Raw genomic sequence first — 12,500 nt, 5'->3', positions numbered from 1 at the left:
TGTTTTTTCTTTCTGTCGTGTGTTTCTTTTTTTCTTTTTGTTTTGTTTTTTGTGTCTTTTGTTTTTGTTGTGTTTTTGTGTTTCTTTTCTTTCTGTGGTTATTCTCTTTCTGTTGTGTTCTTTTTGTTTGTTTTTTGTTTTTTTTCTTGTTGGTTTTTTTTTCTTTTTCTCTTTGTCTGTTGTCTTTTGTGTGTGTCTCTTTGTCTGTCTTTTTGTTTGTTTTTGTCTATCTTTTTGTGTGTTGTCTTGTTGTGTGTGTGTTTCTGTTTGTTTTTTCTCTTGTTCTGTTTTGTGTTTTTTTTTTTTTGTTTTTTTTTTTTTTTTTTTTTTGTTTTTTTTTTTGGTTTCGCTAACACTTTTTTTTTTTTTTTTTTTTTTTTTTTTGTTTTTGTTTTTTTTTTTGTGTTTTTTTTTTTTTTTTTTTTTTTTGTCTTTTTAACTTTTTTTTTGTTGTTGTTTTTTTGTTTTTTTTTTGTTTTTTTTTTTTGTTCTTTTTTTTTTTTTTTTGTTTTTTCTGTTTGTTGTTTTTTTTTTTTGTCTGTTTTTGTTTTTCTTTTTTTTTTTTTTTTTTTTTTTTTTTTCTTTTTGTTTTTTGTTTGTGTTTTTTTTTGTCTTTTTTTTTTTTTTCTTGTTTTTCTTTTTTCTGTCTGTTTTTGGTTTTTGTTTTTGTTTTTTTTTTTTTTTTTTTTCTTTTTTCTTTTCTTTCCTTTCTCTTTGTCTGTTTCTCTCTTTGTCTTTCTTTGTTGTTGTTGTTTGTTGTATTTTTTTTTTTTGTTTTTTGTTTTTTTGTTTGTTTGTTTCTCTCTGTCTTTTGTTTTTTTTTGTTTTGTGTTTTTTGTTGCTTTTTTTTTTTTGTTTCTGTCTGTTGTTTCTCTCTGTTTTTTTGTTGGTTTTCTGTCTGTGTGTGTCTTTCTGTCTGTTTTTGTCTCTTTTTTCTGTGTGTGTGTCTTGTTCTGTCTGCGTGTCTCTCTGTCTGTGTCTCTCTTCTTTGTCTGTTTTTTTGTTGTTTGTTTTTGCCTCTGTGTGTCTCTCTGTCTGTGTCTGTGTGTCTCTCTGTCTGTGTGTCCGTCTGTCTGTTTCTTGTCTGTGTCTCTCTCTGTCTGTCTGTCTGTGTGTGTCTCTCTGTCTGTGTGTGTGTCTCTGTCTGTCTGTGTGTGTCTCTCTGTCTGTGTGTGTGTCTCTGTCTGTGTGTGTCTCTCTGTCTGTGTGTGTGTCTCTGTCTGTGTGTGTCTCTCTGTCTGTGTGTGTGTCTCTGTCTGTGTGTGTCTCTCTGTCTGTGTGTGTCTCTCTGTCTGTCTGTGTCTCTCTGTCAGTCTGCATGTGTTCCTGCTCTAAAGCCTCACTTCCTGCGGTGCGTTGTATTCACCACATGGTGGGGCTACAGTATGCATCTGTGTGTGTAGATGAGCTGCTTGTGTCTTTCTCCAGCATGTTTATCTGATGATTTCAGTTTTCTCAGCTGCTGTCTGATGTAACTAACACACGACTCATGAGCGAAATAAACACATAAAACACTGCTTTTCCTGTCTGAACATCACTTTAACTCAATGTATTTACCGGACAACACTGATTTGTTTGGAAGTTTTTTCTGATGTGCGTCTCGTTCACTAACATATATTTGGGATTATTCATATTTATACTCACCTAATGCTTACAAGCGTACACACATGAATTAGCTTGACAGCTCATTGAAATTAATTTGTAGTGTTGTAAATGAATGACTGCATTCCTGAGGTTTGTTATTGGTATAAAACTCACCCAAATCATCTCCATATATCTGCCTTCTGCACAATATTTCCTTTACAGTCTTTCGTAATTTTCAGAAAACATTAACTCCAAAATAAACTCTAAAGATGTGCAGAAGGATCCAGAAGTGTGTCATCCTCCAGACTATGAGTCCATTTTTTTTTCGTTGTTTTTTTTTTTTGTTTTGTTTTTGTTCTTGAATTTCGCACACAGCAAAATCAGGAAGTACGACATTGGATTTGTTTAGTTTTTTTTTTTAGCGTACTGCTCAGTAAATTCAAAACTGAAAATGTGGATCATTTTTACAGATTATGATTTATTTTTTTTTAATGCTACCCAGTACTAAATCACAGGAAAGTGCTATAAATTCGTTGCTCCAGGTGGCTGTTAGTTGCTGGATTTGTTTATCTGTGTGTGTGTGTGGTCGCGACATTGCCATTCATCTGAGGGTCAAACTCTCGGAGTGTTTTCTGTGTGGACGTCTGTCTCTTCTGTCTTCAGATGGAGATGCTGGACACGGAAGCGGAGCAAGTGAAGAGGAGTACGCCATGCTTCATGATGATGCTAAGGGGACTGTTGTGTGTTTCTTTGATTCAGAATCATTCATCATTCACTGGGACACTTTACTAAAACGACAGGGGAAACTTGTCTGAAAATCATTTGTTTAAGGGGGCGGTGTAGATAAGACAGATCAACCTGCTGTTTTTTTTGTCTTTCACTTTTTTTATGTGATCATTTCATAACTTTGGGAAGGATTTGAAAAAAAAAAAACATTAATAGTTTAACACTCTACGGTGCTGTGATCAAAATTAAAGACAAATCTGAATAACTGAAGAGGATGATTGATCATTCAGATGCAAAGCATGCAATAAACTGTGGCAACTTTAACATTTGCAAAGGATTACTATTACAAAGTTATCGGCTTTCCTTATTGCAAACTGTTTAACGTTTTTTCTACAAAATATGGTTGACCTGAAGTATGAAAGCGGTATCATACACTTGGAAAGTTATGAGCTATATCACCACTTATCAACACTCGGGGTGTGACAATACACTTAACTCACCCGAATGAGACACAATACAGATACTTGGTTCAATAGACACGAGACAATGTTTTAATACTATTTCTTAAAAAATGTTCAATGACAAAATATTGCTTTTTTTTTAATCGACAAAAAGTAAAACATGCAGTTTGTACACTAATCTCGCGCTTTTTTTGTAACTAATGATTATTGTTGGGTAATTTTTAATTTAGATGATTTTTTTGTCATTTTAATAAACACAAACCAGAACTAAAGTGAAAACGCAGGCTTAGTTATGACTATTTTATATATAACACTTAACGGCTGAGGCAATAATAACTTTTGTGTTCAACTAAAGATATACGACAAACCAAGTAAATATTACTGGTTTTATTGCACAACAACTGTTTTAAAAATACATAATTTAATATGCCTAATTGAACCTAACAAAGTAACCTAATGTATTTTTTACCAAAAACTGCAGGAGGGCGCCACCGGCGATTACATTAATTGCTTTGACATTACAGCATATTTAAACAAATGCAGTTGTTTGTTTGGCACCAAATCCTGATTGTTGGGGGTTCACAGGTTATTGAAAAGCGGAGAGAGCGCCGGTCTCAGGAAACGCCGTTCGGGCTTAAGTTTAAAGGCCTGTTTTTTTAAATCTTTGTGACAATATGGAACGGGACATTATTAGTAATAAAGGTGAGAGATCATGAATATAAAGAGGTCAACACGCTGCAGGAACTGCCTCGGTGAACCCAGAGATTGTTCCACACAACAGAACCAGGTGTGTGGGTTTTTCTGTTCTTTTAGGGTTTCCATGTTAGTGACATCATGTTGCTGTTTCTTTGGTTGTTTTGTTGTAGAGGTTGGGGTTGTTCCGTGTTGTGTTCATATATCAGTTAAACCGCATTTTATGCACACCCAGGTTTCAGATTTTTTTTTTTTGTTGGTTCACACTTACTCACCTCTAAAACAGAGCAATCGCACCAGTGTTAACGAACCAACGAAATCAACAAGTGTGAACCTACCTATCTGAAATGGCATAGAAAACACTTTAGTTCAACTAAAAAATCATATTTACTGATGCTGTGTGAGAAGAGAGAGTGTGGCTTTTTGTGGGTTGTGAGATTTGAGTTTTGAGTGTTAAGTGTGTGTTTTTTGTGGTGAGTGTGTGTGTTCGGAGGAAATTAGACATGTGGTAATACCTCTGTGAAGAGCAGCTGAGCAGTAGTGTGCTGCGCGGGGGGGTGTATGGGAGGAGTGTATGTGTGTGTTTGTGTGCATGGAGTTGAGAGGGGGTGTGTGTGTGGGTGTGTGTGTGAGAGAGAGAGAGACGAGTGTTGTGAAGTGTGTGTGTGGAGAGGAGCAGAAGAGAAGACTGAAGAGAGTGAGTGTGTGTTGTCAGTGGTATGTGTTGAGAGCGAGAGAGAGCGAGTTGTGAGGGGATGTGATGTGTGTGTGTGTGTGTGGAGTGAGAAGAGACGGAGAGGAGAGGGACGAGACGGAGAGTCAGCTGAGATACCATCGACTCGAGTGTATGTGTGTGTGTGAGAGGGAAAGCAGAAGATGGAGCGCGAGTTGTGTGTGTGCGTTGGGTGTGTAAAGAGGTGAGACGCGAAAGCCCCGCCCCGCGCTCTGCAAAGGTCTCAGCAGGGGGCGACGGGCTCACAAACCTCCTCCGTCACAGCCTTCGCTGTCAGTCCAGAGTCCACAATTATGAAAAAATCCACCTTCCGCTGCGAAGCTGCCAGCGGACGCACCGAATCACTCCACCGCAAAACGGGCTTCTCGCTTCAGCGGCTACAACCGAGAGCAGCACGGCGCCGATAGCATCGGCTAGTACAGCTCAAGATCAGCGACAGTCGCGACTCTGAAACATAGGGTGACAGAGGAATGGTACCGCAATCTCTGCACGATTTATAGCGTTGCGTGGCGAGCACGAGACGAAGAACGCGCTGACAGCTGGTCCGGGCGTCGCGTCCAGGCGTTCAGGCTCGTGGCTCCGCCGCTAGCGTTAGCTGCTGTGACGCGCGTGAGGCACCGAACACCCGGTACCGGCGGCGGGACGCGGCGTGGAAACACCCTGGCGTCCGCGTTCGGACGCCGCCGTCGTACGTTAGATCAGAACAGATACGTGCGCGGAATTAACGGTAAAGCCTCCGGTCATGGAAAACAGTCGAGGTTAGCGTTAGCCCGCGTGTCGCGCTGCGCTGGCAGACTCCGCAGAAGCACTGACGCTTAGAGTTATAATAACTTGTAAGGGAAACGGTTAAATATAACAATAGCTTCAAACAAAAAACACTGCTGTTGGCGCTGCAGCGCAGGCAGGCAAGTGAATGGCGCGAGTTCTGCGCCTAGCTCACGCCCGCTGGACCATTATATAATACATTAACGTTAGATTGTCGCGCGGTTTTCATGGTTTTTTTTATAGTTCAAGGAACACTTTGGAAATATGTTTGTGTTGTGAATCCGTTTTAAATGATCCGCTGGCGCTTCAGCGCGTTGTTTCTGCTGACTGGGAGCGTCACGTGACGATTAATCAAGTGGAGTATAAATAAAGAGAAGTGTTCGAATCCAGCGATGGTGAGTGATATCAGTAATGAGGCTCAGGAATCGTGATACTATCTTAAACGAATGTGTTTTAAACAGATCTGGTGGATTCTCATACAAACACTGTAGGATGTTCAGCCAGCTCGTGGATACTATGTGCAGGTTTATGTTTAATCCAAGCGACACAAAAATAACCTTAAAACTCTTTAAAATAAAGACTCCCGAGAGGGGTTGTTCACAGAAGAACCATGTTTGGTTCCGCAAATAATCTTTTTATGATCAGTTATTTAAAAGAACTGTGTTTTCTAGGTGTAAAAAAAGCTTCCATATGCAATGGAAAGTTTCCATGGATCTTAAAGGGACAGTTCACCCACAAAAATTAAATCTCTGTCCCCTTTACTTCATCTTCATGTATCTTTCCAAATTCTTACTTTATCATGTTTTAACATGAATAGAAGATATTTAGATGATTGCTGTGTAACCAAACAGTTGGTGGTTTGCCAGTGGACCTTCATAGTAAATGATGAAAGAATTTCATTTTGGGGTGAACTCTGTTCCTTTAAAGATGATTTTCGTAAATTATTTGATTTTTATGCTCCCTCAGATTCAAGATTTGTCAAATAAGTTGATTGCATCTCAGACAAATATTGTCCTCTAACAAAACCATACATCAATGGAGAGATTATTGTATCAGCTTTCAGGTGATTGTATAAATTCCCCCAAGTCTTGGTCGTGTGGTCCAGGGTCACAGTTGATTATGTGACCTGCATCTTCTCTGGCTGTGGTCCAGTCTGGTAGGACTGGAACCAGATGTACCTGCTCTACCAGGGTTCTGGGTGTTTTTAGGGCCTAGGCTGAAAGTCTTAGTCTAAACTAGTTGAGCTCGACACCTGGTGACCTCTCATAAGAAACACCGTGTACGTGTCAATGGGGCGCGGAGTGATATTTCTGCTCAGGTTTTGGAGGATCCACTGCTCAATAGAGCGTCAGTTAGATATTCAGTTTGGTGGTGTTCTTCTTTACTCTTTACTGTGTTCTGAAAGCGTTGCGGTCCGTATTCAACTATCTTGTTGTTTGGAACTTTTCTTCCTTGGAAACACAAGAGAGAAGATGGTTTTGAAGGAATATTTCTGTATTCTGTGGTTCACACTAGTGTGGCCGTCTCGGTTCTGTTCGGTTCCACAGAAGAAGACGCCAGAAGTCCAATCATTGAGGAGCAACCGAGGATTGCGTTTGCAGTTTATTGCATTAGACCCACTTTTATTCAAAGTCTATATTTAATCTTTCGTACTAATGTGTTTAATTAATTTGATGCAATGCACTTGATTTTTATATTTTACTTATATTGAAACCAAACCTTCATGTAGTTATGCGAATTTGTCATAGAGAAGTAAGACCCTAAGTACTTACTGTACATCTTGAACCCTTAAACCTACACCTAAGTAGCCTAACCTAAACCAAAACAAACCTCAACCGCTATCCCAAACTCAGCCGCAGCCGAAAGGTAGCTATACAGTTCAGTTCAATTCCAACGCAGTAGAGTGACCATTGCTATATAACGAAGTATTTATTAATGCTTGTCAAAGTACCTAGACACCCTGTAAAGTGGGACACTATATATTCTTATATTTTGATATTTTATAGTTTAATATCTTCAGAGTTTTGGTGCGGTAGTTGGTCCATTTCATGCGTGATTGACGCAGACAGCAGCTGTAAAGTCAAGAGTCGAGAAAGGTCAGTAGAAACGCTAGTGTCATACCCAGATGGGAAGGGCGTTGTTTGAGGGTAATTGGCTGTCTAATATAGACGGTTCTAAGATGTCAGTGTAACGTGTCGTCTGAAACACGTCTTGCAGCGACTTAACTTATCGTGAGTACATCGTACGGCTACACTGATGAAAGATGCGAGCTTACCGGCTGACTTGACTGGAGTTTGAACGTCTGAGAGTTGGCCTATGGAATGCATAGGGTGCGGGTTTATCTGTGAACTATCCATAATGATTATTTGTCATAAAAGAGAAATGTAGAATTGTGAATTCTATCAATGGTATTGTTGTCTATTGATACAAATATACCACTAGTGCGACTGAGGACTGCCTGCTGCTGGCTGACATGGCGGACCACCAGATGGGTTCTAGACTGGTATTTCTGATCGGTGACTTTAGAGATTACTGAGGACGACTGTGTGTTGTGTGTGTGGGTGTGTGTTGTGGGGTTGTTTCAGCCAAAAACTTGTGGTGTAGTTTGAAGTCTTGATGTCTATCACACAGAAAACTTACAGAGTCCATTCAATGTGCCGCTAAAAGGTAATTACCTGGTAATAACAGACCCTCGAACGAAGAAAGAGGATGAGAGAGAGAGCTGTAAATCCAGCAAGCCTAAACTCTGTGTTTAGAATATAATTTAAATATGAGATTCAGTAGTTTGACTCAAACTATGATCTGAGCCAGTCTGTGGAGAAGGACGTCCCTTTAGACGCCTGGTGATGGAAGAAACAATCATAAGTAATGAAGTAGTTTCATCTAGAGTCTAGAAAAGAGCTCATTCTGTGAGAGAAAGAGTCTGGTGTGTTTGTAAAGGCCAGTGTTTTGACGAATTCGATACTGTGATATCAGTTAACCAAACAACAGAACACACACGCGAAGCTCCAGCCTGAGTTCCAGTCGATTCGGAAAGAGTGAAAGGGACGGATCGAGTGGCTGTTTAGAAACCCACTTTCATGAAGTATTTTCATCAGTAAAATGAAATGCGAGATACTAAGCGGGTCAGGGGGGGGACTCTATAAGGGACACATGCGGTTGTCACAGGTCGTGGCAGAGTCACAGGCTAGTCTGCGGTTTTGTTTTGTGGACAATGCGGTTTAAAGGGTTTGTTTGTGGCACAGTATTGGTTTTTTTTGTTTTAGGAGTCTATTGTGTTGTTTGAGGGATGCATTTGTTTGATTAAAAATACAGTAAAATTATAGTTATTATTCTAATTTAGAACAGCAGTTTTCTATGTGAATATACAGTACAGGTCAAAAGTTTGGAAACATTACTATTTTTAAAGTTTTTGAAAGAAGGGTCTCTTTGCTCATCACGCCTGCATTTATGTTGATCAAACAATACAGGAAAAAAAACAGTAATATGTGAGAATATTATTACAACTCTTAAAATAGATAGTTTTCTATTGGAATATACTTGTTAAAAAATAATTTATTCCTCGTGATGCTAAAGTGAAGATCATTGTCAAAAGCATCATTACTCCAGCCTTCAGTGTCACATGTAAACAGCCAGTCTATCATCCATGTCATTTAGAAATCATTCTAATATGTATGATTTATTATGACGTGTTGGAAACAGTGCTTCTACCTGTTCTAATATATTTCGATGAATAAAAGGTGTTAAAAAGATAAAGAACTAGCATTATTCAAAATAAAATAAAAATCTAATAAATATACTTGTATTTACGTATCACTTTGTTATCAATTTCCAACATCCCTTGCTGAACTAAAAAGTATTGAGTTTTATTTTAAAAAAAAAGAAAGAGCACAAACAAAAAAAATTACTGAATACCCAATTTACTGACCAGTAGTGTATATTGTTATTACAAAATATTTCTATTTTAGAAAACCATAGCTTTCTTTTTTTTTTTTTTACTCTTATTCATCAAAGTATCCTAAAAAAAAAAGTGATCAGCATGTTCTGAAAAAAATATTACAGCAGCCAGAAACTGTTTCCAACTGTTGATAATGAAGTAATCAGATTGAGAATGAGTCTTCTACAAGGATAATCTAGGTCTTAAATGATCCTAAAATTACCCCTCATGCTTTGCATCACAGATAATAAAGATAATGTTAACAGTATAATGTAAATTTAAAAACAATTATTGTAAATTGTAAATAATATATCACAATATTAACATTATTGTTTCTGTATTTTTTGAATCAAATAAAACTGCAGGCTGATGAGGCAGAAGCTATGCACTGTACTTCTTCATAAACAATTTAAAAGAATATGTAATGTTTCCAAACTTTTGACCTGTGACTGTATATTAAAGTGTAAATGTATTTCTGTGATGACGCTACGCCTCAGTATTTTCTAGGAAGCAAATCATTACGCCAGTTCTTCTCGTGTCACATGATCTTCAGAAATCATTCTAAAATGATGATTTGCTGCTTAAGAAAACACACTTTCTAGATTATCTATACAAATGTTTGAACCACAGTTGTGCTGCACAATATTTCTGTGGAAAGCCGTGATGATTTTATTTTTCGGATTCACAGATGATCCTCTGAAAGTTCAGCGAAGAGACGACATTTATTTGAAATGCGGGAATCTTTTTAAGATTGTAGTATAAAATGCAAATGCAGTAATTAAACATGAATGGCCATGCGGTTTGTGTTTGAGGCTCGCGTGAGTCACTGACCTCTAGTCCATGTACTCTGCGCTGGACCCTCTGATTGACCCCGGGGGGAGGGGTGGTGATACTGGTGTTGTGTGTGTCTGAATGGCATCAGCGGAGCTGATGTTGGCAGCCTGAATCGGTAGTGATTATGGTTTGACGGTTCGTCGGGTGCGGTGTTGTGTGTGTTGTTATCTGCGGTAACGCTCTTGATATAACGGCACATGTTCTATATCTGCTGTGTTTATTGGGCCAAGCTTGAGTGCCTGTGAGCTTCATAGCGTTTCTAATCAGAGCATCCGACCTCATCTTGACTGATGAAGGAGGTACTTTAATAATGTTAGTGCTGAAAGCGGTTATCCACTGTGCCCAGACATTTAATAAAGAGTGTTGATGGTCACTAGCTCGTTCACGTACAGATATGCTGGATCTAATCATTGAAATTCATTCTCACTTCAGCATCTTCAGGATTACAACGGTAGTGATGATGCATTTACATTTAATTTCTAGTTAGAAGTTAGCTTCGTGAATACCTCAAGGCGCATGGACTTCACAAGTAAATAACACACTTACCAGCTGTCAGAAGTTAATACGTTAATGTCTTTAAAGGAAGTCTTTTAAAGAAAGGCATGCATTTATTTGATCCCAGACAGACTATAATTAATATTGTAAAATATTTGTACTATTTTAAAATAACTTTGTTATGATCCGTTCAAGTGATACATTATTTTCAATATTGTAATGTATTTCATGTGCAGCCCGCAGCTGTATTGTTCAGAACTCATTAACTCCAGGCTTCAGCGTCACCAGAAATTATTCTAATATTCTGATTTGCTGCTCAAGAAACATTTATTGTTGTTATTATTAAGTTGAAAGTCACAAGACTAGAATTTTTTCAGGTTTTCTGTGATTGAATCAGAAATTTAGCAGATGAAGAACAGCATTGATCTGAATAATAGCGAATACTTTTGTAGACATTATAAATGTCTTATCTTCACTTTTGATACAAATTTAAAGCATACTTGTAAAATAAAAGTATTAATTTCTACCTCCCCCCCCCACCCCCAAAAAAAAACCCCCCCCCCCCCCCCCCAACCAAGAAATTATACTGACTCCAAGCTTTTAATATCCGATAAATGTTGATCTTTTGATCTTTCCTGAAGAAAAAAAGTACCTTCAGTAGTTATTAAATATTGATAATAATCAGAAATGTTTTCGAGCAGCAAATATCATATTATTCTGATTTCTGAAGATCAGGTGACACTGAAGGAACTGGAGTAATGATGCTGAAAAATCCCAGACTGCGCATACACAGAAAATAAATTACGCATGTTAAAATACAATATAAAATAGAAAGCAGTTATTTTAAATTAGTAAAAATACGATTTCTACAATCATTGACTGCGTTTTGTTACTGTCCTTTGGATCAAATTAAAATGCAGGCTTGAGTGAGCAGAAGTGAGAATAGCAAGAGACCCTTATAAAACAATTTAAAATCTTGCTCTGTAGCTAGGTGTAGGAGGTTCGCGAAGGACTAGCTCTTTCGCGTGATTATACTGTGTGCCAAGCGGATTCATGGTGTTCGATCCCCAGAGTCTCGCGGGAGCTGATGAACCTCTATCGACAATAGATTTCACTGCATCATGTAAATGTGATCTTTAGTTGTTAGGTGCGGATGAAGTTCACTGACTGGTTCTGCGTAGTTGCCGTTCTGTTAAGCTGTTCTAAAAGTAAAGCCCCGTTGAAGGGTTGGGTTTGTTTTTACGTGGTCTTGTAAACACACGTTTACGCTCGATCTCTGCTGCGATCCCTCTCACACACACAGGAACGTCTCATCCCCCACAGCACACACCGGGTGAGGAGCTCTCTCTCTCTCTCTGTAAAAAGGTCTATGTGTTCTTGCTTCTGTTTGTCAGTTTTGCCGGTGCACGGTCCACAATTGCGGCCATCAGAGCAGCTAGCAGTAACGGGAGAACAGTCGCGCTCACCGACTCCTGTGCTGTTTGAACTGTGTTCCGATGAGAAACACAGTTTAGCTCTAACTAGTCCTGCGGGTCTCTCTCTATCTCAGCGCGTCTGGCCTTGTTTCTGTACTCGACTGCTGCGTCAGAAGGATGAAGATGACGGCAGTTTGAGGTAGTTAGACAGACAGCATCTCCGTCTGCAGTGTTTATGGCTTTTTCGGTCTGTTTTGCGCAGATATGTGTTGTAATCCGCTGGCTGTTCACGGACACGCTTCGCGGCTCCGCAGGGGCTGCCCTGTGAAGATCAGGCTGGGAATTGTAATTAAAAAAATCCCTGGTGTTAAATCCGTCGGACTGCTGCTCGGAGCTCAAGTTTTTAAAGTAACGGTGACTATTTCTGCCCCTCGCGTCGTGTCTGGCCGAAACCTGTGTGACTGTTCCGTTTCTTTAGTGGAGAAACAGCTTCAGCTATTTGAGAAAATGTCTCAAGTCAGGTTTGAAAAGTCAATGAGGGGAGACGGTAAATGTATGAATTTGTTCCATTTTTGGGTCAACTAATTGCCTTAATTGGTTGAGGATTGATGGAATCTGTGGCGCTAGACGTTGAGGTCTTCAGAATCGAAGCGCCGGTTTCATCCGGCTGTATTCTACATTGCAATAGATGTGTCTAGATCACTATTGCATGTAACCAGGTTTATATCAGTCCAGCGAGGAAAAGAAGCGAGAAGAAGCTGAGGAGGGACAGGACTTTACATGCGCAATAACGGATGAACTTTATAATGTGAGTCTCTTTCTGATAGGATCTCGAGACCAGGTCTAGGTAGAATCAT

At 39.0% G+C, this 12,500-nt stretch overlaps 1 pseudogene; it reads left to right on the top strand.

Moving 5' to 3' along the window:
* The window catches only part of LOC109052986, a 22,930-nt pseudogene extending 11,217 nt beyond the window's left edge, over positions 1 to 11,713 (top strand).
* Positions 11,714 to 12,500: the final 787 nt, after the last annotated feature.

Source organism: Cyprinus carpio, chromosome B18 (genome assembly GCF_018340385.1).
Source record: "Cyprinus carpio isolate SPL01 chromosome B18, ASM1834038v1, whole genome shotgun sequence".
Taxonomy (NCBI): domain Eukaryota; kingdom Metazoa; phylum Chordata; class Actinopteri; order Cypriniformes; family Cyprinidae; genus Cyprinus; species Cyprinus carpio.
The sequence above is the reverse complement of the archived record's forward strand: the minus strand, read 5'-3'. Positions and strand labels throughout refer to the sequence as shown.